This window comes from Bubalus bubalis, chromosome 21 (assembly GCF_019923935.1).
Source record: "Bubalus bubalis isolate 160015118507 breed Murrah chromosome 21, NDDB_SH_1, whole genome shotgun sequence".
Lineage (NCBI taxonomy): Eukaryota > Metazoa > Chordata > Mammalia > Artiodactyla > Bovidae > Bubalus > Bubalus bubalis.
In genome coordinates, this window is record NC_059177.1 from 37,539,147 (window position 1) to 37,566,423 (window position 27,277).

Consider the following 27,277-nt stretch of genomic DNA (forward strand, 5'->3'; position numbering starts at 1 on the left):
TTGGAGCCCGTTTCTGCCACTGACAATCCATTGACCTGTTACCAAAACGTAACAGGACACATTTTGTCTGTGCCTCAGTTAACTTCTCTGCAAAAGGAGGATCAAACCATATCTACATCATCAGGTTGTTACAAGGAGTCAGCAAATTAATATGGTTAGAAGAATGCCTGGCAAATAGTAAGAGCTCATCAAGTGTTGGTTACTTTTACATTTTATGATACTGCATTTTCTTTGTAATAGAGGTAAATGGCATTTGCTTTTCATTTTGTTGTTGTTGTCTTTACAAATGGAGGTCTAGCATGTAATATAGCAATCCAAAAGAAAGAAGTAGAAAGACAGCCAAGATATAAATATTTTTAAGGGATATACAAAATACTATGCATAATATGTGCCACTTTTGTGAAAATAAATATAACAACAAATCTATGTATAGAAAACAGTAGATAACTCTAGACTTACGGGTAGCAGAGAGGGAAGGAATGTAATTAAAGGGGCTTTTTATTGAGGTTTATAATATGTTTACATTTTTCCCAGCTTTACTGAAATATAATTGACACAAAGGATTATGTATGTTTAAGGTGTACAATGTGAAGATTTGAGATACTTGAGAAAGATCCACAGATATGGATACATAGAGCTTCACTGAGGGTGCCAGTGGTAAAGAATTCACCTGCCTGCCAAAGTAGGAGACACAGAAACGCAGGTTCTATCCCTGGGTTGGGAAGATCCCTTGGAGTAGGAGGTAGCCCCCGACTCCAGTGTCCTTGCCTGGGAAATGACGTGGGCAGACGAGCCTGGCGGGCTACCCATAAAGAGTTGGACACAACAGTGACTAAGCATGCACACATATATCTCCAAACAATTACCACAATCAAGGTTAGCCGACATATCAGTCACCTCACATAGTTACCTAATATTTTTTAATAGCAAACATTCATAATCAGGAACTATAATAAGAATGCTTTTTTTAAAGATTAGGAAATTCTAAATTAATTTTGTTTGAGACTTCCATGAGAGTATCATAAAATTCCATGAGGTGAGCAGAAATATCCTAGACTGATAAAGCCAGGGACTGCTTGCTTTGCTTTGCAACCCAGAGGCTGCAATTCCCAAAGCACCAACCTTGCTTCAGTTTCCTTCTTAAGAACTTGTGGAGCGGACCCTGCTGGGTTTTACAGCTGCCAACAGAAGAGAATCTAAACTGCTTGCCTGGCAGTCAACAACTTTCACTATCTGACTCAACATCCTTTTTTTTTTTTCTTCTAGCTATATCATTTGTCACACCCCCTTACAAAGACTCCACTCTAGCTAGACAAGATGTAAAACACATATCCTTCAAATACTTTTCCACATGCCATCTTTTTTAAAAAAATTGAGGTAATATTCACATAACATAAAATTCACCATTTTAACCATTTTAAATGTACAACTTAGTGACACGGAGTGCACTCACAATGTGATGCAATCATACTCACAGCCTTGTCTAGAACATGTCATCACCCTGAAAGGAAACCCTGTACCCATTAAGCGGTCACTCCCCATCTCCCACCCCTCCCCCAGCCCCTAGAAACCGCATGTTTTCTTGCTCAATAGATCTGCCTATTTTGGATATTTCACAATGTTGAAACAATGTAGTATGTGACCTCTTGTGTCTGACTTCTTTCAGTTAGCATACGGTTCAAGGTTCACCCAGGTTGGAGCACATATCTGTAACTTCTACTTTATGGCTGAATAAAATTCCACTGTGTGTGGATGTATCATCGTTTACTGATCCATTCATCAGTTGACCGACGTTCGGGTTCTTTCCACCTTTTTACTTCTGTGACTAGTTGCACGCCATTATTTTTTCCCTTTGTTCAGCTTCATGCGATAATCAAAATCAAGCTTTCACGTGAGGTTCAAATCCACTCTAACCTTTCCCAAGCTAGCCTTGTCCCAAAGTCCTCACCTTTCTCTTACTTCCTTCATCACTTCTATACCCAAAGTAGCAAAGTGTCAGCACATGGCAGAATCCCACAAACTTATTTAGGTTGACTCAAATTCTTTTCTTACATTGCTAACTTTGAAAACAATCAAGAAAATTCATTAAGATTAAGTTTTCCATTTTCTTAACATTTTGACGGGTCTGGGTTATTTCAGTAACCACAGTTTTAACTGCTCTCACTGTTTTTACCCTTGCTCCCTATACCCTAACTGAATACATAGAGTGGCCAGAGTGGTTTTATTAAAACAGAAAGCAGATCACTGTATTTACTTATTATATTTGCTACCTGTTATCTGTTCCAGTGGCACAATGGCAGGGGCTTGTGGTCCTTTTATTTACTAATTAATACTCAGTGCCCAGAAGAGCACAGCATGTAAGCAGGCACTCCATTAATACTTGCTGAATGGATTTTGGGGCCTACAGTCAGCTGGTACTGAAAAGGTAAGCCCTTTGAGACTGGTCATGAATCTAATAGTTTCTCATAGTTTCACCTGGTGCATTTCATTCCTCCACACATCTGACCCCTGCAGACTCGAGTCCGATACTTCTTTAACCCCTTGTCATTGGCTTCCTGGTGTCCTATTGTATGTACCACTCTGATGGCAGAAAGCGAGAAGGAGCTAAAGAGCCTTTTAATGAGGGTCAAAGAGGAGAGTGAAAAAGCTTGAAACTCAACATTATAAATAAGGTCATGGCATCTGGTCCCATCACCTCATGGCAAACAGAAGGGGAAAAAGTGGAAGCAGTGAGATTTTATTTTCTTGGGCTCCAAAACCACTGCAGACAGTGACTGCAGCCATAAAACTAAAACATGCTTGCTCCTTGGAAGAAAAGCTATGACAAACCTAGACTGAATTAAAAAGCAGAGACATTACTTTGCCAACAAAGTTCAGTATAGAGAGTTGGGCCATAAAGAAGGTTGAGCACCAAAGAATTAATGCTTTTCAATTGTGGTGCTGGAGAAGACTCTTGAGAGTTCCTTGGACTGCAAGAAGATCAAACAAGTCAACCCTAAAGGAAATCAACCCTGAATATTCATTGGAAGAGCTGATGCTGAAGCTAAAGCTCCAATACTTTGGCCACCAAATGCGAAGAGCTGATTCATTGGAAAAGACCCTGATGCTGAGAAAGACTGAAGGCAAAAGGAGAAGAGCATGGCAAAGAATGAGATGGTTGGATGGCATCACCAACTCAATAGACATGAATTTGAGAAAACTCCGGGAGATAGTGGAGGACAGAGGAGCCTGGCGTGCTGCAGTCCATGGGGTTGCAGAGTCAGACATGACTTAGCAACTGAACAGTAACAATCCTATTGTATTTTATTCTTCATCAGAATAGTAGTCTGTGAAAATCACCTCCTATTGCTTTCTTTTCCTCCTCAGGGACAATCCTGCACACAGTAGAAGCTCAATAAACAATTATGGACTAACGAGCTCCTTTAGCATTTCTGTCAGATATGTTTTCTCTCTACTTTCTCCTCTCACCTCCTCATATCCCACCCCTGCCAGCTGCTGATCACCATCTAGGAAAGTCCTGCTTCTCTCTTCTCTGGCACTTTTCAGACATTCCACAGAGAATGCCATCCTCGGTGATGACTGTGATGATCACTGAAAGATACCTCTGCACTACTGGCCTTTCAGCTCTGGGCCGGAAAATTTTAAGGGCCTATTTTGAAGGTTGAGACTGCATAGCTATCCAGTCATATGTCCTTCTAAACACCTTCACAAAACTACCACATCCTTCTAGAAGCTCCCGTTTCTGCTTTGCCATGGTCAAGACACATGTTCATGTTGTCCGCAATGGTTCTATCTTTGCTACAGATGCCTATAACCTGATGGAAGCACTGCAATTTGTCATCTAAATATGTAAGCTGATCAGTTTCAGAGGCTGAAACCCCTTTGGTCTTTCCTGTTTGGATTCTTTTCAGTTTTATTCTTCAATGATTCATCTTAAACTGCATCTTAACTTGGAAGCCCCCTCATTTCTTTTAAGAGTAGATGGGAGCATAGATCTTTTATTATTTTTTTTTAATAATAAAAATTCCTCCAGCAATTTTTTTCCTTTTTCACATTATATGAAACTTACCACCTTCCTCCCCAGATAGTAAGTGGAAAATCACAATCGTGTAGTGAGAAACTCAATCAACGATGGCTGCTATCTCTGTGAAGATCTGGGACTGCTCATGAGCAGAAAGCTTTCTGGCAGGCTGGGCAAAGGCCCTGGGCCCAGAAAGTGCACCTGAAGTCCTCCTGCCTGTTTTACAATTTCCTTAAACTCCCCCCTGCCCTGGGCAGCTGGGTCTACATTGCTTGTAGAGAGAAGAAAACAGGAGTTTGGTAAAGTGAAACAGGACAAAATACAAGAGCACATCTTTAGACAGCTTCACAGGAAAAGGTGACTATAGATGGGGGTGGGGGTGGGGTTGGATTTCCTATCTCCAAAGTATTCCAAAAATTTCACTGAATTTGGGGGAGGGAGGGTTATTTTGAAGATTTTAATCTGAGAAACATCTAAAAATACTGTACTGTAAAATTCACTATCATTTCACATTAATATGATCATATTTGGGGTTATGCTTAAAATTGAAGATCTTACTCAGATACCTTAAATTTTAAAAATTACCATCCTTTGGTAGAACTCAAACTCTTATAATCAGACGCACTGCAGCATTTATTCAGCCCTGCTATGGTGAATCTCAGTGAACTCCGGGAGTTGGTGATGGACAGGAAGACCTGGCGTGCTGCGATTCATGGGATCCCAGAGAGTCGGACACGACTGAGCGACTGATCTGATCTGATGGTGAAAGAGCAAGTTACCTTTTCTTTGGAGGGCTGGCCAAAAATCTTGATCAATTTACTAGTGGATCTTCATCTGCTGTGATTGTAGCAGCTCTTTCTTCTTAATTTTGTTCAGACCTACAAAAAAAAAAAAAAGAAAACAGGCAAAGCGATGAAACAAAGGATAAAATGAATCAGAAATCTAGTCTCATTAGTTGCCAGTGTCCCCAAATTATGATATGTGCTTTAAAATGTCAAAGTGTTAAAATGCGAGGCACTGTACCAGTTTTACAACAAACTCAATTCAATTTTTTTTTCACAATGAATTTAATTGGCTATATTTATACAATAAACTAAGAACAAATGACTACTCAATATGTACATAGAGTCAGCCTCCTGGGGCTTAAAATCATTGTGTGTAATTTGCCACTAATGAGTTTTCACTTAATTTTTAAAACGGCTATTCAGGAAGCCTGCTCCTATGAAACCTGTCAGAATCACAGATTTAAACACACACACACACACACACACAACACACTGAGTGAGAATATTATTTGGAGAGCTCTCTCTGTCCTTTATCATTCAGCAGTTTATAAAAGCAATTTATAATAGTACAGACAGGAAACAAAAGCTCAGTTAAACCATCTTTCTAAAAAGCACACACACACACACACACACAAAAAAAAAAACCCACTCCCTTATCTATGTATTTTTGTACTTGCATACATGCACATTTAAAGTAGAATGTGGGTACTATTCAAATTAATTTGGAGGGGGGAGCACTGAGGTACAGAATCAAGGGACCGGAGATTAACAAGCCAGAGTTAGAAATTAGGCTGGTGTATTAACAAGCCAGAGTTAGAAATTAAGCTGGTGTCAAGACTGACAGGCAGCAGGAGAGAAAGAACAGCAAATGTGGGCAACGACACAACTATGGCACAGATGCTGTTCAAGTATAAAGCACAAGGCAGGCTGCTTTCATATGAAAAATTCACTAGCAAATACACTTCTCTTCCTATAAAATCCTCACTGGCTATTCATCAAGGTCGGGAGGCAGGAATACTGCTTTCCTCAACTCATATTTATTATCATACATTTGAAGATGGCAAGCCAAATATTTCTAAGGTTTGAGGTGCTAATAAAGCTTCTGCCAAACTCAGTGGCTGAAATTCTATGCCATGTTTGAACATTTATTCGTAATTACCTTTATTGGCTTTTAAGTTGCTCCTGGATCATATCCCTCCCCTCTCCCTTTTTAAACAGTTTGTTTTATTCACTCACAGAATATTATTCAGCAGTGTAATCATTCCTACAATCTTTATAAGCCAGCTGTTTCTCAGATTTCTAATTGCATCCCAGTCTCGTACCTTTTAAAAATTTTTCTCTGATTTCTATTTTAGTGTTTCTTTTCTGTCTTATTTCCAATAAAAGCCACTATCCTGTTTAACATGTGTATCCTGAGCCAAAATTCATTTCTTTGCATCCTAAACAGCTATGCCAAATTTTACAGCTATGCCAAATCACTCCAAGGGAACCTACAAATTCCCAGGACAGAAGCAGCCACTAGCCACCTCCCTAATGGTTATTCCTTCAAGGTAGGCTGGAGACGCAGACAGAATAACAGTGGCATCGCATGTGCTTGACCTTACTTCTCCAGGTCAAGCTAGCTTTCAATTTTCCATCAGGATACTTCATCTATATCTCCAAGTATTCAAGGAAGTCATCAGATCTTGAGTGCTGTAAAATCTCCCCCAAGATAGTGTTTGCCTTTAAAAGAATTCACCATTTACTAGCCTGAATACTGTAAAAATGCTTTAAGAGAAACCCTATTCTTGGAGAAAAAATGGTAGTGGCAGCTACTAAAAATAAGCATTTAAAAATAGTAACTTTTCTCAGAATAGGGGTCAGAAATTTTTCTTCAATAGGAAAAAAGAAAAAAAAAACTATCACGTTTGTATATGTTCTTTCACTTTATTTTCACAATAACACTGTGTTCAAAAGAGCTGTTATTATGATCTCCATTTTACTACTGAGGAAACAAACGGAGAGGTCATAATTTGCTCAAGATTACCCAGCAAATAAATGGTTTGAAACTGGAACCAGAACGGAGGCCTTTGGTGCTATTTAGTTCCCTTTTCAGTACACCAAACTGTCTAAACAGCCGCTTTATTTTGTTTTGCGAAGATAAAAAGAGATAATTTAAAAGGAAGACTGGAGAATATTTCCAAACAATAGAAACATAAAACTTGATAGCTTTTACTCATTCACCACCTATTACGTAACAAGCATTCAATAAATATAATTTTTAAAGATTTTCTAAAAGTGACAGCCCATTACAGGTGGGAGAGGAGATGAAACAAGAAGAAAAGACATAATTTGAATGTTCCCCAAAGTCCTGAGGCATATATTTACTTTCTTTTTCTTTTGGTTGGAGGGTGGGGGTGGAGATTGTAGATGATGCCTTTTGTCTAGAGTGGCTGTTGAGCCCATGGTGATTCTGTAAGCACCATATTTCCCAATGCCAAGTCATGTTCGTACTATGGGACTCCAAACTCCTCTTGTTTTGGCCAAAGTTGGACACATGATCCAAACTAAGACATTCAATTCGTTCTCCTGAGAACTAGAAACTGGGATGAACAGGGTCTATTCTGGTTTATGCTCCCCCATGTGCTCTCAGTGTTTAGGAAAAGACCAGTGAGCAAAGACTGATGTGTGAAGATGCTGCTCAGAGTAAACCAGCCCCAGGAGGCCCTGGAACCCCCGAGGACAAAAAAGGAACTGGTTTCTGCCCAAGGGGTTCCAGGGCTTTCTTGTCCCACGTATAGTCTCCCAGAGGATCCAAGCACATCTTCTGTAGCGTTCTAAGAATCCCCTGGACCTGCAGGGTAAATGGCTCCCTAACCTGAGCTTAAATTTTTGGAATTGATTTCTGATAACTGCAACAAAAATAATCTTGCAGAAAAGACAGTAATATGTTTGTACTACGAAATAAATAAATGGGCAGATATCCAGCAGAATTTTATATAAAAGAGGATTCTGTGGAATGCCCAAGGGTTCAGAAAAGTCTTCTCATTAACTTTAAATAGCAAAAAGCCCACACTGTTACATGGGCAGCATCTTATCAGTTTTAAAGAAAAGAACTCATTTTCTAGGAGTAACATTTCTATGTCCTTTTAAAACTCTGAGAGCCTTGTTGCAATTTAAGGCATAATCTGGATCACTTCTTGTTATATAATTGAGTCTATCAAAATTAAGCAAAACTGCACTAACCTTGATAGAGGAAAGGAAATACACGCTACACTGAGTTGGACCTGTTTTTAAGCATGACAGTATACACTTTCTTTTTATTTCTTAAATTTTCTTCACTTCCAGGCAAACTCTGGATCTTTAGTGTAAGAATGTGCCCCAGGTGCTTGCAGCGAGACTGTGAAAGAGAAGAGAAAGGGCTGCAAAAGCAGGCCCAACAAGGAGGACCACAAAGGTTCCGACTTGATTCTCTCTCCTAAGCTGGAGGTGAGGGAAGGCCGACTCCTCACTCCCCATGTCTCAGCAGAGGGCTACCCCAGCGCGTTTATTCATTCAGTGAAAATGTGTGGAGCATGTGCGCTGTGCCCAGTGATGTGCCCCGAAAGCACAGGATCCAGGAGTGTATGAATCTGAGCCGCCTCCTAGGTTACACGTTTTTCTGTCCATTCTTCAACTCTCACTCCAAAGACCATGGGCCTAAAATAGTTCACTGTTTTGTCTGTCTGTTTAGTGATCTTACAGGAAAAGGGTGGAGAGGGATTTGTTGGTAATATTTAAAAAGTGGGGAAATCCACTTAAAATTCCATATTTCTACTTTCTCTTCCAAAAACGTGGCTACTAAGGCTAGCTCTCCTGCATGGGGCGATGCCATGTCATAGGCTGCCTCTTGTCACTGAGCATCTACCTCCCCAAGTACGCAGCTTGGCTACATCACTGATTTTCCTTCCAGGCTTGTCCCCTGTCAGAAGCCAAGCTTGTGACTCTGAGCCTTTGTTGCTTTCCTGTCTCCCAATTGAAAAACCATAAACCAAAAATTTTAAAGCTGGTTGTCAACTGTGGGCATATTCTCCAAAAACATGATTTAAATGGGGTCCTTAGTTTACTTACTCAGAGAAGGCAATGGCACCCCACTCCAATACTCTTGCCTAGAAAATCCCATGGATGGAGGAGCCTGGGAGGCTGCAGTCCATGGGGTCGCGAAGAGTCAGACATGACTGAGCGACTTCACTTTCACCTTTCACTTTCATACATTGGAGAAGGAAATGGCAACCCACTCCAGTGTTCTTGCCTGGAGAATCCCAGGGATGGGGGAGCCTGGTGGGCTGCCGTCTACGGGGTCACACAGAGTCGGACACGACTGAAGCAACTTAGCAGCAGCAGCAGCTGTCCTCCGACCCAAGCTCCACCTCGCTTTCACCCTGACCACTTTTCTCCCTGGCAAAACAAATTTAAGAAGGAAACTCTACACAGTTGACCGTCTCATCCGCAGGTTCCTCATCCATGGATTCAACCATCACTGATCTGATTCGACACTATGTTTACAATCTGCAGTTGAAACTGTGGATGCAGAACCAGTGGACACCATGGGACTGGATGGTCCACAGTGCAATCCTGGACCCAATCCCCCATGGACACCGTCAAGTTTCTGTAACTCCTGAGCCACAGGGACTCACTAAGGCTCACTCCAGTGAACACCAAAACAGCCTGAAAACAGAACTGGTAAAGGAGGAGCTGAAGCCACTTGCTAGGAAGGACTGCAGCACCTCTGCCTAGGTTTCAAGGATACATCTTAGTGCCCTGCAGTCAGTTGTGGGCTTTCCTGACCTTCCATGAAACTCTTTATGTGGAGTCTTAACATTTTTAAAGGACCCTCTGTTTTCTGACAGCTTCTATCTATACACCCACATTCAGCCTCTCTCTTCCCCAAAGGGTTCAACATAGTCATTCCTCACTCCCTTTGCCCTTTCAGGTCTCATGGCTCTTCCATCTCAAGTCCCAACTCTCCCAGACTTCTCTGAGATATACTGGATTCTCTATCCTCTTAGCTCAGGCGTCAGCAGGCCATTTTTCCATCAATGGTGACTACAGTACACTATTTTACCAGAACCCTAAGAGAGAACCAAAAGTGTAATGGAATTCCCAGTGCCCTAATTTGTCTGTGAAAAATCCTTGGTCAAGTCAGTGGGTTTACAGGTTGATTTACAGAAGCACATGAAAACAGTAACAATAGTAGCAGCTGTCATGTACTAAGCACTTACCATGTGCCCAGTACTATTAACACATCATTAACTTCCCTGGTGGCTCAGATGGTAAAGAATCTGCCTGTAATGCGGGAGGATCTGGGTTCAATCCCTGGGTTGGGAAGATCCCCCTGAGGAAGGAAATGGCTACTCACCCCAGTATTCTTACCTGGAGAATTTCACAGACAAAGGACCCTGGCAGGCAAGAACTGGACACGACTGAGCAAGTAACACTTATGTGTGTCATTTAACTTGATCCTCCCAGGTCTATGATGTTGGAACTTTCACTCTACTCCTTTAACAGAGAGAAAACTGAGGCTTGTGAGGAGAGGCCAATAAGGGGCAGACCTGAGGCAGGTGCATCCATGAGGTGAGCCTGTTTCATTCCTTCCCACCTCTATTCTTTCACACCTGCTCTTCCCGCCACCTAGAATCCCTTTCTTCTTACCTTTCAAGAAACTCACCTCCCTAAGGGGGTTTCTTAGAGGCAAGGTCTGCAACATTTCAATCTTGTTTCCCCAGGGCTGTTAATAAATACCCGCTGAATAGAACTGGGTTAAATGGAACCACAAGCTCTGACAATTATCCCTCCACTGAAAGTAACACGGACCTGGGAGGGATGTTCTTCTCTTGCTAAGAACTTGCCATCAGGACTGAGCAAAAAGTAGCTCTTCTGACATTAACCTCACTCTTCCCAGACAAATTCACAAAAGAGCTGAGGAAGATCCGGGAAGGAGGGAGGAGGAGTAAATTACAGCCCAATACTCCTGTAATCCTCTTCTGAGAGGAATAAAAAGTCTGTGAAGTCAAATGGAAGGATGCAAGCCTGGGGAGACAGAGAGGGTTTCTCCTCTAATATGCTGCCAGGGGAACATTAATCTCCTATTACCAAACTGGGGTTCCAGAATTCTAAACTTCATGTAAATAAACTCAGTCAAGTCATTCTTTGCTACTCGAGGTGGTCCTTTAGGAAAGATAAATGAACAGCTAGCAACTATTTAGTTCTGGGGTCAAACATATTAACATTATCAATAATAAGTTTCATTGACTGTTTACTCTAGGCTAGACTCAGTGCTAAGTATCTGCCAGGCCCAGTCTTATTTGATTTTCACTGCAGTCCTATGGACAATATTAAGAAGGAAATAGGAGTCTAAAATTAGTTAGATGGCTTGTCCAAGGTCACTACAAAATGGCTTACAATAAAGGCAGTGGCTAATGGGACAAAAGCATCATTTTTATGAACAATGCTTGCAGGCTTTTTAAGTTCTATCCTTCCTCTTGAAATAATGCTACCTAAAGGCGGGCTGAATAGTCTATTACAAATCTCTCTTTACAAGATCCAGAAAAAAATTCCCTCCTCTTCTATTAAGCCCCTCTAATTATATCTATGATAGATCGCCAATGCTCACCTATACGCACATTCTCCTCCTCCTGAGCACACAGTTAGACTAAATTTCCCAATACACGTTGTAGTAAGGTATAACCATATGACTGAGTCCTAAAACATGAACAGAAATGTTGGATGCCACTTCTAGGCTTGGCCCATAGAAACCTCCTTTTCTTAATCCTCAATCTCTCATACCCTCTGCTGGTCAAATGGAGAGGGTTCCAAGCACCAAGAAGTGAGCAAAGCCACAAAATCTCACCCCTGAGTGACTGGGAAAGTGAGAGCCTCCTTGCCAACACACACAGAGCTGTGACTTGGGTGAGAAATAAACATGGATCGTGTTAAAGCTACCGAGGTCCTGGGTAGTGACAGCAGTCAACCTACACTGATACAGTACTATCGTCGTCACTACATCATCGGCATTTGCCTTGCCAATGGCACAGCTACAATTTATTTAAAGTACACTAAGTAATGGGCTTTCTTGGTGGCTCAGATGGTAAAGAACGTGCCTGCAATGCAGGATTGCAGGTTTGATTTCCGGGTGGGGAAGATCCCCTGGAGTGGAATGGCTACCCACTCTAGTACTCCAGCCTGGAGAATTCCATGGACAGAGGAGCCTGGCAGACTTGGGGTCACAGAGTCAGATACAACTGAGCAATGACCACTTTCACACATTAAACAATGGGCAATACATGCCTATTTTATTTATTTCTCACTATGACATAGGTATTATATGCATGTTACAGGTAACAAAATCAAGGGTCAGAGATGAATAATCATTACCTCTGAACAATTACAGCACTTACAATCTGAAAGATTAAGTAATTAATTATAGATTGCCTTATTATACACATTGTATTGATAGGTTAAGTAATTTTTACTCCTGTACTTAGTTGGTTTTTCTTGTACTTGTAACTTATTTTCCTCACCTGGATAGAAAACTGCTAACAGGAAGGTGAGATCTTACATCTCTAAATTCTGTATCACTTCATACTTTGTATAAATATTTAAGTTAATTAATAGATATATATTCTTAAAATTATCTCTCTATACAATGTGTGTGAAAGTGAAAAAGTGAAAGTGTTAGTTGTGTCTGATTCTTTGCGACCCATGGAATGTAGCTCGCGAGACTCCTCTATCCATGCTCCAGGCAAGAATACTGGAGTGGATATATATTTTATATATATATATATGAAGTTATATATATATAAATAAAGTTTCATATATATATATGACGTTTTTTATATATTTATATATATAGTATTTCGGGCCACTGCCTCTTAAATGTACCTGACCAAGAAAACAGGCCTACATGCTCTGCAGAGCTACCTAGTATGCTGCTTATTTCAGACCCATCACTTAATGAGTGTCATGAATGCAGTTTCCCATACTGTAATCCCATATGTGACTGTACATACACAGCACAGTGGCTGGCATATACTCAATGGTCAAGAAATGATTGTTCCCTTCTCTTCCATCCTAACAGCTACTTTAAGTAGGGTCATATGCTGCTTGAAGGAAAAAAGAAAAAAAGAAAAATGTCAGTAAATAGAGGCTGATTTTAATTACAAAGGATATTTTCCTATCTGGGAGGAAGACTGTCTAAAATGCCAGGAGCTATAGTCAAATGGAGACCAAATGCCAGTTACATGAGTATCCCATTTGTAAATATCTGTCCAGGAGCAGGACCTCTACGCAAGCCGAGGAGCAAGACTCACTCCTTCACCAAGGGTGAGCTCAGAATGGTGCCCTGGGACCCACCTTCTATTTGCTCAATTACAGTTCTGTAAGTCCCCACATTGGGCTCCCTAGAGCCATGGAATAGTTAGCTGTAGCCAAACACTAAGCTGTCCTCCTACAGCTCCCTGAGGTGTTTTTTTTTTTTTTACCTTTTGTTAGAAAACAACACACTGGCATCTGAGGAAGATTTCTTCCTTCTGAGGCTATTTGTTCCCACCTTCACTCACCCATAGGAGTCCATTTCCAAAAAATCTTATTAACATCATGCAGACACAGACTTTCTTATGGTGACATCTCACATTAACCACATACAGTAAAATCCTGTACAACAATCTTTACATTAGTTAATTAATGTGAAGAATTCAACTGTTGTTCATTTAAATATCCTGTTCCAAAAAGTCTCTCTTCTTTAAAGAGTTCTTTCAGGATCAAATGGAATACAGATGTGGGTCACTTACTTTATTTGGTACAATTAAAGTATATATTTGGGCTTCTTACTCTTGCTCAGTAATCAACTGTAATATTTACTTTGTCAATGGAATTGGCTTTTCCCGGGGTAATTTTCCCTTTAACTTCACGGTATCGTCCTTAACAGTAGGCAATAAGGTTAATGCTATAATCAGCTATTAGGTCGGCACATGCGACTTTAGCCACTGTTCAAATATAGCAACACAGAGCATAGAACATTCAAGCTAGAAAAACACAGGTTTGAAAATTCGTGAATCAAACTCTGGATAACAAGTTGTTTTATTTTATTTTTTTCAAATTTTTTTGTCTGACTCTTTGTGACCCCCATGAACTATACAGTTCATGGAATTCTCCAGGCCAGAATACTAGAGTGGGTAGCCTTTCCCTTCTCCAGGAGATCTTCCCAATCCAGGGATTGAACTCAGGTCTCTCGCATTGCACGCAGATTCTCAGCTGAGCCACAAGGGAAGCCCACAAGTTGTTTTAAAAATAAATATTTCTTTAAGACGTTTAACTGCTGCTGCTGCTGCTGCTGCTGCTGCTAAGTTGCTTCAGTCTCGTCCGACTCTGTGCGACTCCATAGACGGCAGCCCACCAGGCTCCACCATCCCTAGGATTCTCCAGGCAAGAACACTAGAGTGGGTTGCCCTTTCCTTCTCCAATGCATGAAAGTGAAAAGTGAAAGTGAAGTCGCTCAGACGTTTAACATATATATTCTTTTTAAAATAAAATTATTTTTAAAATACTGACCGATAGAAAGAAAAATACCAATACAGTATATTAACACATATATATGGAATTTAGAAAGGTGGTAACGATGACCCTATACGCGAGACAGCAAAAGAGACACAGATATAAAGAACAGACTTTTGGACTCTGGGAGAAGGCGAGGGTGGGATGATTTCAGTGAATAGCATTGAGACATGTATATTACTGTATGTGAAATAGATCACCAGTCCAGGTTTGATGTATGAAAACAGGGCACTCAAAGCCGGTGCACAGGGACAACCCAGAGGGATGGGATGGGGAGGGAGGTGGGAGGGGGGTTCAGGATGGGGGACACATGTGCACCCTGGCTGACTCATGTCAATGTATGGCAAAAACTACCACAATATTGTAAAGTAATTAGTCTCCAATTAAAATAAATAAATTAACCAAAAAAAAAAAGAAAAGAAACCATAAAAGTTATAAGCATAAAAAAAAAGACCAAAAAAAAAAAAAAACCAGTCTCAAAAGATCATATATATGTAACATTCCCAAAATGACAAAATTATAGAGTTGAAGAACAGATTAGTGGTTGCTAGGAGTTAGTGATTGTGAGGATAACAGGAATGACTGTGACTGTAAAGAAGTAGAACAGGGAGATTTCTGCAGTGATGGGACAGTTTTATACCTTGATCACTACAGTGGTTACATGCTTCTGCATGGGATAAACCAGCACAGAACTATACCCATACTTTATACACCAATCTGGTTTTGCTACCATACTATAGTTAGATAAGATGTAATCAATGGGAGAAACTGGGTGGAGAGCAACCAGGACCTCTCTGTACTACCGTCACAGTTTCCTGTGAATCTTGAATTATTTCAAAGTTACAAGTTAAAACAAACAAACAAGAAAAATAGCTAGAGCTTCCTTGGTGGTTCAGCAATAAAGAACCCGCCTGCCAATGCAGGGGACAAGGGTTTGATCCCTGATCCAGGAAGATCCCCCATACTGCTAAGCCCGTGAGCCACAACTATCAAGTCTGCTCTACAGCCGGGAGCTGCAACTGCTGAAGCCCAAAAGCCCTAGAGTCCGTGGTCCGCAACAAGAGAAGCCTCCACAGTGAGAAGTCTGTGCCCGGCAGCAAGGAGCAGCCCCCGCTCATCACAACTGAAGCAAAGTCCTCACAGCAGTGAAGACCCAGCACAGTGAAAAAATAAATAAATAAAAGTTGTTTTAAAAAAAAAGTTAAATGTCGGAGTTAAATCTATTTCATAGAGCAATTTATTCATCTTAAAAGATTAAATAATGCCCAAGCCTATGCAAACATATTTCATCATTTAATTTTCCATTCTATATACAAATGAACTACCGATTATCTTGACAAAACCTAGGAAAGAGTGACAATAGAGTAGGTTTTAGAATTGATGTTGCTGTCAGGATGCTTATTGTTCAGGTCAATGTCAGTAACATGAACCACGCTGACAGTCAACATCCAGATATCTTACAAAGGGCAGGTGGTATACAATATATAAAAAATAAGGACATGTATTTAAAGACTTATTTTAAAATCTGTAAGATTCTGCCACAAAAAAAAAAAAAGAGAGAGAGAGCGCGCCATCAAATAGAATACTTCAAATATAACTTATTAACCTATTTTGTGATTTCTGTATGCTAATCAAGATCCTATTGAGCATATGATTATATGTAATTTGCAAAATGTATTCTTAGACGTATGTGATTACCAAATATGAAATTTATTTTTTATGTACACAAGGCAATCATTTCTACAATTCAAACATCTCTCTGGCTAAATTAATATAAATTGCTGTGATATGCCAATTATAAATAAGAGACAAAAAGAATTTCAGAAGGTGGGAGATGCAAATTAAACGAAGCCACTGTCAGTTATTTTCACTAGGGCTTTAGACAGGGATCTTTTTATCACTGATTAAAATGTAACATTCTGGGACTACATCAAAAACACGACTCCTGATTCCCTGTATCTCACACCTAAGCTGGCTCAACACTGGTTCATCATGACTCGGAATCTAAAGAGAGGTTGGCAGCACTTCATAAATACCTTCCTGTTCACTCCTTCCTACAGTGATGCAATTTGACCTACATTTCCAGTGCCCATTGAAACTTCGTAGGAGGGGGAAGAGGAGAGTTTTTCATTTCTCCTACCCTCTGATTAACTAGGACAGCAAATGCCACTCAAGGGACTGCTACTGGGCAGAAGCAAAGGGGGAAAAAAGTCATGTCGGTAGGAAATTCCACAAGAGAACATTTAGAAATACTTCATTCTCTGATTCTGCAAACAAACTGTCATGGCTTCACAAGACAACAGCAAGGAAGTTGCTCCACTTTCCACTCTAATCAGCCTAGGACACTACAGGCTGTTTCATTTACTTCAGGGTCCCAGCATGATGAAAATTAAACTTGAACCATAGATTCATCTTTGCAACACCCTTTTTTTTACAAAAAGAAACTATTAATTTTAGAGTGATTTTAAATTTACAGAGAAGTTGTAAAGATAAACAGAGAATCCCTATATACCCCCACAGCCCGTTTCCCCATCGTTCATCTCTTACCGTCACATTTGTCACAACGAATGAATCAATATTGACACATTATTATTAACTGAAGTCCATATTTCATTCAGATTTCCTTAGTTCTTGCCTAATGCCCTTTACCTGCTCCAGGATCCCATCCATATGACATTACATTCAGTTGTCCCGTTTCCTATACTCCTCTAGACTGTGACAGTTTCTCATCTCAGACTTTCCTTTTCTGATAACCTTGACAAAAGTTTTGAGGACTATTGGTTAAGTACTTTGGAGAAAGAGTTGAATTGCTTGTCCAATGTTTTGTTCACGATTATAATGAGATTATTGAATTGGGGGAGGCAGACCACAGAGCTGAAGTGCAACCCTCATTACTTCACATCAAGTGTTCATTTGTCACTGGTTGTGTTAACTTAATTATTTGGCAGATGTAATATCTGTCAGGTTTCTCTACTGTAAAGGTTCTCCCCTCCCTTTTCCATACTGTATTCTGGGGAAGGAAGTCACTGTGCAAAGCCCACATTTACGGGATGGGCAGTTATGCTTCACTTCCTTTCTGGAGATTATTGACAAAAATTGTTTGGAACTCTTCCATATCGAAAATTTAGTCTCTCTCATTTGCTTATTATTCAGTCATTTATTTGTATCAGTATAGACTTAAAGGTATGTGTTTTATATTATTTTGCTATATAATTATATTATTATTTTGCTATATTACTTATTATTTATATCTTTTACTAGAAAGTAGTATATGTATATTGTATATCTTATTTATATTTATTTTATATCTTGAGTTATAATTTAAAACTATTATTTAGTTCAATCATCCCAGCTGTGACCACCGGCAGCCCTTTTAGGCTCCTGTGTCCCTTTGACATACCCCATCAATGTGTGTTATGCATCTGTGTGGGTTTTTTGTTTGTTACTCCTTGCTTTCTGGCATTAAAATATGCTCCAGGCTCATCTTGCTTATTACCTTCCCCAGCTGTAGAATTATGTCTGGTTCCTTTTATTGGAAAATGGTATTAGAAATCAAGATCTGGGAATTGGGGCTTATCAAAGTCTGTTCAAGTTTGACACTTCTAAATTTCTACATGAACTACTTGTACAGTAAATCAACACAATTATCTCATTAAATATTAATACCTTCATTTTGTGGCATAACATGCTAAATCATGAAGAGGATGCTTAGTAATCAAACTGCCTTCTGACGGGCCAAACTTTCAGGTTTGATATGATAATAAATGACTTATTATAATGAAGTTTCTGGGGGGTGGGAGAAGTGGAGAAAGAAAGAGAATAGAGTTGTTTGTTTTCCATGGTTGGGGGCAGGGAACAAAAATCTAGAATTAAATGTGGCATGCTTTCTGTTCTATGCAAGGTCTCCTCGTTTTCGCCCTTATTACCATTAAATGCTACTTCCTTCATGTGCGCTCTTAATTACCTGAGCTAAAGGAAAACACAAATATCAGCTCTAGCTATGAAATACATTGATGATGACCTATGACAGCAGCTACACCTTCCTATTTATGGTCTGAATACTTGAATGTTACACTTAGTTTATCTTCGTTGAGACTAATCAGTGGAACACAAGGACAGAGCCAGGAACTCTGTAGTGGGGACGCCTAGTGGGAAGCAAACAGATATCCACTGAAAACTGAACCACGCATGGGAGTTAATCCCATGCAACACACACAGAAAAATTCTTCACCTCTGACTCCAACCATCAGTCTGTGTAAACAGACTATGTGAATAAAATCTTTGGTGACTTCACTCCCCCTCCTCCTCTTTTTTAAATAGAAAATAGATTGGTACCAGGACCTAATACTGATTTTTCTCTGTCATTGTTTTCTCACTCTATCTGATTAAGATTTATATTCAATAAACATTTCTTGAGCCTCTTCTGTGCACTACACAGCCCAATATGCCTAGTGCTTCCAATTAATCCAATGGATTAAAAAAAAAAATTAAGAGCTCTGTTCCCACTATTCCCTCTCAGCTGAGCTGCTGAAGCTGTTGAAAAATAAGTCAGGCCTTGACAATACTGAAGGTGCAAAATGGTTTGGAGGGCACATGGCTTAGCATCTACTTCTGCAGTTGTCTGATAACATCTTAGAAAAGATTACAACTTCCCATCTGTAAAACAGATATAATCAAATCTACTTCTCAAGGAGAATGCATGGGAAGCACAGCCCAAGCTCACACAATAGATTCTGGAAGAACTGGCTCGTGTTCACGCTTCATGTTTCATCATACTCACGTCTAAGAAACACAGTAGGCCTGCCCAGCTGAAGTATTCCATTATCTGTTTTCATTGCCGGTTTTACTATCTTTGTAAACCCTAAAATCGTGATCTTAAAAAAAAAAAAGTCAATTCCCTATTCCCCAGTTAACCTGTCTTTGATAAATAAACAATGCCCATTCATTCAAGAGGCATGGACCAGAATGACAGGAAATATTAACAACAATAACAGCTAACATTTCCTGAAAGCTTATTTTGTGCCAGATGCTATGTAGATGTAGCACAACAGGCCTATGAAATAGTTATTTTAACTGTCCCTAATTCCAAAAAGTCAGATACTACTTAGCAACAGAACAATTTCCAAATGAGAAACTGAGGCTAGAGAGGTGAAGGAACTCGTGTATGGGTGCCATGCATCTGGGCTAGGCAACCTACTCTTACAAAAAAAAACAACATAGCAAACAACAGTATGATAACAAACAACTGAACATAAACGTCTGTCCCTTACCCTTTTCAAACACTGTTGCGCTGGGTGCTACAGTGGAATCAAAGAATCAGCTAAAATGTATCTTTGCTACAGAGATCCAAAGTGAGAGGGCTTCCAACACTTCTGCCCTCAAAAGAACTCCAAACTGAGACTTCCTGCTTCCAAAATGTAGTTAATAAGGAAAACCCAGTGAAGTCTCCCTACAACATTTTACAGAAAGCCGCTCCCCCGTCCAGCTTGCAAGGCTATTCACTCTTCAGCCCCAGAGATGGCCTCAGAGCGTTCACACTGCAGGCCTGCTTCTGTATCCAGCTAGCTTCTTTGGGGCTCAGTTCAGAAGTCACTACCTCTTCATCCAAATGGAGCTAATCCCACTACTGATTCCCTAAACTGGTGTAAAAGCACTCCAGCTGGCTTCCTCATTGATGTCAGCATCCCAGCTACTTAGTATCCAGGGCTCCTGCCTCCTGGAATTACTGCTAGGACAGTCATAGGCATGGAGAAGAGCAATCAGTTTTAGGAATCAGACCAGGATTTAAATCCGGTTTTCTATTTACAAACTGTGTGACCTCAAGCAAGTGAGTTCACCTCCCTCGATTCGGGATTAATGGAGATGAGAGCAGTAACGTGCAGTGCCTGGCACAGACAGAGCGCCACCATCACCACTGTTCCCGCGCTACAGATCAGCAATCGAGGCTCCAGGTTGTGAAACACCAAAGGTCAGAAAGCTGGTGAATGGTAGGGGGCAGGCTTGAAACCATTTCTTTTTCCTTCCAACTCTGCTGAGCATCAATTTGAAGCACCATGCCTGGCGATAAGGGCATAACTGTGAAACAGATGGACAGGTACCTGCTCTTGATGCTTACCTCCTGGTAGGGAAGACAGCCACCGAACCTTTACACAAGTGGAAAGGTGCTTGAAGGAGTAAGAGCAGGGGCCCTGAATACAAATGGGTTTGACCCCATGTAATAAGATCCCTGGAATTCGTCTGGAAGGTCAGAGAAAGCTTCCATGAAATGAAGAGGTGGCAAGAGACAAGATTCTAAAGCATATTCGAGGAACTAAGATGCCAGAGCACCTGCAAAGGCTGGCGAGGCAGGTGGGGTGAGATCAGAGGACCACAGCAGAACATGGTAAGGATACTGGATGTCATCCATCACTGAAGCAAAGGGAAGGCACCAAAAGATTGGCTGCCTGTAATGAAACCGTAGTAAAATGTTTATTCTAACCCCAGCTCCTTGACGTCAGGGTCATTTGGTATCTTTTTATGGTCTGTACTTCTAGGTCACAGCAAATATACTTCTGATAAACATTTGTGAGCCATATGAGACAATCTTTGGTAAAGACAAACCATTTCTCCCTCTTTCTAATTTCACAGCTGATGCTTCTATTAAAGTTCTTATCGCTGATTATCATAAATGGGTATGGATCTCTTTTCATTGTCTGGCCATAAGTTTCTGGAAAGCGGAATAAATATCTTATTTATTTTTCTATCTCTCAAAGCCAAATGATCAACAGTTATGGATTGAAACAGATCCTCTTTTAACAGCCAAAAATTTCCTCTGACATTTCTCGATTGCCTGAGTAAGAATCTTCATCCTACCTTAGGGAAATAGACCTGAAGGGATAATTGCCAAGGACTTAAAAAAAGAAAAAAAAAGTTATGCTTTCCTTTTGAAGCATAATTTTAATATCGAAAATCCATTCTGTTACTGTGTGATTAAAAGTACAATTCTTATATTTCAGGATAAATCACTTGTACAGTTCACATGCATTAAAAAAAAAAAATCTTAGTTTAATTTTAACCAAGAACAAAATGCCCCAACAGAAGGTCTTTCAGTGATTTTCCAATTCTTCTGAAAATTGTTCAGATTCTCTCTCTGAATATTTAATTACTCTAATAAGGGTAGGGTAACTGTTTAGGCTATTTATATTAAAAGACAGAACTGAGTCATAATCAATAGTCCATATACTTGAGGGTTTATTTTGGGATTTCGGGGGATGAGGATGATACGATAAAACGATGAAACTGGGATTATGAATATGCTACTAGAGTGTGCTAGTAATTTTCTCTTTGATCCTTTTTCCTTCCCCAAATTTTCCACCATTCTGACCTTGCTCTGTGCCCCAAAGGCTGACCTCTAAGGGTAGCATCACTGGGTTCTGGCAGACAGGCTTCCAGGTGGGTTTGGCCAATAGAAGGCACTGCAAGGAGATCAAAGGAGGAGGAAAGAATGTGGGGGAGGGGAGTATTGCTTCTCTCTTCCCTCCCTAGTCTGGGATGCATTTTCTGGCAGTGACTAAATCCCTCCGGGACTATAGCTCCTGTCAGACAGCCCCTCCTCTTTGGCTCCAGCTCCCTCTCTGGACTCCAGGAATGAATGCTATGTCTTCTCTTTGCTCCTCTGGACCTAGCGGTGATAACGGCTTCCCATTGCTGTTATCATTTCTGGGTGATGGGAACCTCTTGTCACCCTTAACTCTTTCCGCTCTCTGAAAATAACCCCTTCATTCAAGTCCTGAACCATTAGAGTTGGACTATTTCCTGCCAGAACTAAGAATTCAAACCACAGAATTGTAAAACCAGCAATCTCCCTCCTCTGCATGTGAGCAGTTATCACAAAGGTTATTCATTTTCCAGAGCAATTCCTTCACATCAGGCACTACCTGTAAGCTCTTATGTTTCTCAGGCAGAAATGACACCTTTTAAACTGGTCAGTGCAGGAGAACACGGGAGGGTGCTCTTGGAAAACAGCTGGCAGAATGGAGGGGTGACACTTACCATTCTCTAGGTAGGACTGTGCTGCATGTCAAAAATAATATGTTTACAAAGAGATGCTGCTTCCTCCTATTTCTCCCTGGGTTTCCTCTCGATGAGGGTGTGGAATCAAAGTCAGCACTGCATTTTCACACCAAATACCTAGAAGCTGTATCACTGCCTGGGGAAGCTGACCTGTGTGTCACTTCACTTTGCTAGTTTCTCAGACCGAAGGATCTGCTTTACCACTAGCCAAGGCACACAGAAAGCAAGCCAACCACCTTGTAATACTAGCCACCTGCCTGTGACCTTTCCTTTTTTCATAGGATAAATCTTTCTTCTGCGCTAGGCAAAAGACAAGCAGAATGAGAACATTCTGCTTTGCTCAGCCTCGCCTGTCTCTTTAACAGATCTGACCAGATTAGCACTTTTCTTTTCCAATGGAGAGGACAGGCATAGGCTTATACCATAATCTGCTCTGAGCTCCTTCAGATTTTTCTTTTACCGAGGCGACTGGATTTGAGGTTAGATGTTAATTGAAATCACCTGGGAGCCTCTAAACGTGCCACCTTGCTTTCACTTGGCATGAGTAGCCTGGAGGTTACTGTATTTCTAAACACTGGGGCGTTCTTTTGATCAATCAAGAGTTGATTTAAAGAATCCTTCTAAGAGGTTGATAAGAACCCATGTGGCTTATGTCAACAAGGTACTCCAACAGACTCCAAACATCTCCCTCTGCAACCAGCAGGCTTTCAGAACTGGTGGCAAGAATTACTAAAATAAAGACAGGCAGATACACTACAGACTGTGGAAAAGATGCTCTGGTACCCCTCAAGACAGGCTGGCCAAAGAGCAAGATAGTTCTCATGGCCCATCCCAGCGGGGAAGCCCCTCTCTTCAGCCTGAGAGTAACACTGAAATGCAGTGGGATGAACAAAACTTGGTTCTCACTACGTATATCCATTTCTAATATTTGTTACTCTTAGGTGTTCATGTCAGAGAACATTTTATTGGAAAACTCGATATGCAGCTATGTGGCTACATATCAAATGTTAACAATGGTATCTCTAGGTAGTAGAAATATGAGTAACTTCTATGTCCTTCTGTGTATTTGAGAAATTCCCCAAATTTCTACAAACACCTATGATTCCTGCGATCTTGAAAAAAATTATTAAACAAAAACCCTATATGGATTCTGGAATTTTAGTTTTCCATAAGAATCAAGTTTATGTAATTATTGAAACTCAAAATCCAAATGATGTTTCTGGGCTTTTGTGTATTTTAAGGCTTTCAATAGTACAATCATTTTATGAACCATGTTTTCAAATGAAGAACTGGTTCACAACATAAACACCAGCACGTGAAATTGCGTTTAACATGCAAATTTTTTTTCTGGGACACATCACAACCTGAGATAATTTAGATTCTTCAAGTTCAAAATTCACTATTTTCATACTCTGTGGTGCTCCTAATACAGATGAAAAATGGAACTGTTTCTTTCTTAAGAATACCACACAGACGATATCATATGCAATGATATGGCTAAGAGACTACAGATAAAAAACAGACTGGTGTTTCTTCCACCACAAATGCTAGCCAATAAAAACTTTCCAGTCTACAGCTGATTAATACTTGACACCAGAGCTCTGGAAAAGAAAGCTGATCATTGCTGGCAGTTAGCTAAAGCAACAGACACACTCAGAAACCTGCCTGCTACTGCATCATGACTGCTGTTCACTGTGACAACTGATTTTTCAATTCAGTGGCACTTACGTTGTAAACAGAAACCTAGAGTATGTACTAGCTTTTCGGGGAGCTACCTTTCTCATAATCTATAATGGCTAAACATGTGTTATTCAGTGTCTTGTAGGGTTGAGATTAACAAGGAATCTTAGAAATCATAAACATCTTTACTAGCTTCAGGAAGCTAGTAAATTTGAATAAGTGATTCCTTTTAAACTGTCCTGATGTTATGGTAAATGGTCTCTTTTCTAACTTCAATTTCCAAATGATTTATAGTTATAACTACCAGGACAACAATAATCAACAGGATGAGGAGTGGAGGGAGGAGAGAATAGAGTTTTAAATATTTCCTCTTAGAGCAACTAAGAGTAGCTAAGAGGGGATATTTAATCTCCTTTTGTGTTCAGTATATTAAAACTTTTTTTTTAAGTGAATAAAATACAAAGAAATGAAAAAATATACACTTTTTCAATGCATTACTCTGCTAGCACTCTTTACAATTAAGTTCAAGGATTCTAAAGGTTCAAAATGTTTGCAAAAATGAAACCATGAGACAAATTACATTTTTGACTAGCGCTAACAGAGTATGTTTAGAAGTTGTAGAAATCAGTATCTGAACAAATTGGAAAAAGAGAGACAATTTAAAAACTAGTGTTAAATGCTAAAATGAGATTCTAAAGCCACGAAGAGTCTTGTGATTTATCAGTTTACAAGATTCAGCCCAACAAAAACCACCATATTGCCATTATGATCATGTTGATGGTTCAGATGACAATGAAACTTTAATACTGAGGGGAAAGGGCCTAACATACAGCCAGACTGTTAACAGAACACAGTCTGGAGACCTTAATTAAATGAAAGGGTCAAGGGCTCCTCTCAAAATTTCACGTAGTGCTGGACCTGAATAGCAGAAAACAGAGCAGATCACTTAAAAGAAGAGTCCGGGGGTTGGGAGGAGGACAAGTGACTACACCAAAGGTGGTAATTACACCCTGAGGAAGTAAAAAAGGCCAGACTGTAGGGCTCCAAGAGGTACTTCAAAACCAGCTAATCATGGGAAGAAGAGGTGGGGTAAATCGGCTCCTCGACTGGTTATCTATGGGGAAATAAAAAGATACTGGGATTCCAAAGCAAGAGTAAACAAAAACAGCTGCAAGGGAGCAAGGTGACTATTAGGTACCTTCATCACACACCAGTGTCCCCACAGTACAACAGAGGGCACTCATAGGTTCACCGTCTCCAGGTCAGCCTGGGACCTTGGAAAACCAGAAAAAGGGCTGCTGCAGTTGGTAAACCACCATTTTAGCACCACCCTCCACAAAGGCAAAGTAGTCAAAGCACACAGGGGTCCTCTTGCCCAAACTGTCATATACAGCAGGGGTAACTGCATACCTTTTCTAAACCATATTCTCATAAAAAATTGGGGGACATATGCTCTTCTCCGCTTTCAAAATATTACAGTACAAAGCAGGAAAATATGTGAAAATGCTCTGAATAAAATCACCTTGTATTGCACATTTTACTGATTGAAGCATGGTTTAACTCATATTCTAAAGGCTATATAACTGTAGGGTGAGCCTTCAACTTATCTGGAAGGTCTAAAATGTTTAAGGTATTAGCAAGGATGCAGTAAAAGCAGCTAGACACTTCAAGAAGAGAAACAAACACAGGACTGTGTGAAACATTTAGTGCAGAGGCGAATAACAGTACGTATCTCACTGTGTCCTAAAGGGATCGCTATGCGCTGGGTAAAAACGTTCTTAACAGGGACTCTGTTACCAAAGAACGGTTCAGTGACAGTCCATGTGCTTTCCTTCTAAAACACAAGTGAAATGCATGTTTTACAGAAGATCACCACATAAGAAATGGATAGATACATTTACTGCTGCACTTATAGAGAGAGGTAAGTGCTGATTAGCTGAAGCAGAAACTGGTGGTGTGCAGCCACAAGACTGGGTCTCAAACTGAGGTTTAAGAGGCATATTGGGTTGGGAGGGAGAGAAGTGTTGCACATATGAAATGTGATAGATAATGCACAAGGTAACGCCCAGAGAGACCCACAAATGTTTGGACTGTGGACATCTTTTGTGCTTTTCCCAGCCCTGGATCCAGTCCCCAGTGACAACTGGCCCAACAGGCACTTTCTTGGTGAGGCAGGAACCAAGGCACCCGCCAGCACCCAGTCTGAGCCTGAGCAATACACTTAGTAGGGAGACGGGTTAAAAACAACTGGAGAAGTTATGAAGCCTGGCACCCTGAGGACATTCTCCACTGAGTCCTTCTGCTACCTAACTCCCCAAGGCTGCCCTGGATCTGATCCATTCTAAGGCCTGGTTCTTCAGCTCTACTGTCAATGCTGGGAGCTACACCGCATCCTCCAGCAACCTCCTTTTTTTCTTAAAGTGGCCAGATTTAGTTTCTGTTGCTTACAGCCAAGGATTTTAAGCTGATTAGTTATTATTCTGAGTTGAGAAGAATCAATTTTCTTAAAGATTTGGAAGAGAAAATTTGACTGGCAAGTAATTTAGACTATTAATGTTATGGTAAAACAAAGGCATAATCATGGAGTAGAATACAAAATTCATGCAGAATTTAGCAGCACCATATAGAGATTAACTTGCTTTAACTTTCAGGATCTGACCTCAGGCCAGGCAAGACCTGTGGAAGAAGCCCTGCCCTAACTGTGAGCAAAACAATGATCACTGTTTTAAGCCACCAAGTTTTGGAGTAGGTTGTTATTACTCAGCAATAGATAAATCATAGTATGTCTACATTCTTTTATTCCATGCACAGCTTAAAGTTTCCTAGGAAGGAACTCAACACTCCAGTGTTTCCAAATAACTGTGTCACAGTTAGATGTGGTTTTACACTTCTTACATATTTTGCAGTCAGGTCCGTGTTTCTGATTACACAGAAACAATGAAATGCACCTCAGCCGGAACACAGAGGTTCAGGCAGGAGGCAGAATGTACCCATGGCCAAGCTGACTCCAGTGAAAATAAAGCGAAAATTTTCTCAAATTATCATAGCTACACCACAAGGACACAGCAACTGAAGGTGACTAAGAGAAGAAAGATGAAGCAAAATGGCTACGTTTAAAACTAGAGAACTCAAGACGTAGTCTCCCTTTACCAGTGTTAGTGCCTGGATC

At 40.4% G+C, this 27,277-nt stretch overlaps 1 protein-coding gene across 4 annotated transcripts in view; it reads right to left on the reverse strand.

Annotated features, from left to right (window-relative positions):
- Positions 1–27,277, reverse strand: part of ATXN7 (ataxin 7) — a 159,490-nt gene that overhangs the window by 125,614 nt on the left and 6,599 nt on the right. For all 4 annotated transcript variants that reach the window (XM_044934007.2, XM_044934015.2, XM_044934012.2 and 1 more), the window contains exon 2: positions 4,801–4,899. The gene's annotated coding sequence lies outside the window, so the exon portion shown is untranslated. The remainder of the gene's footprint in view (positions 1–4,800; positions 4,900–27,277) is intronic.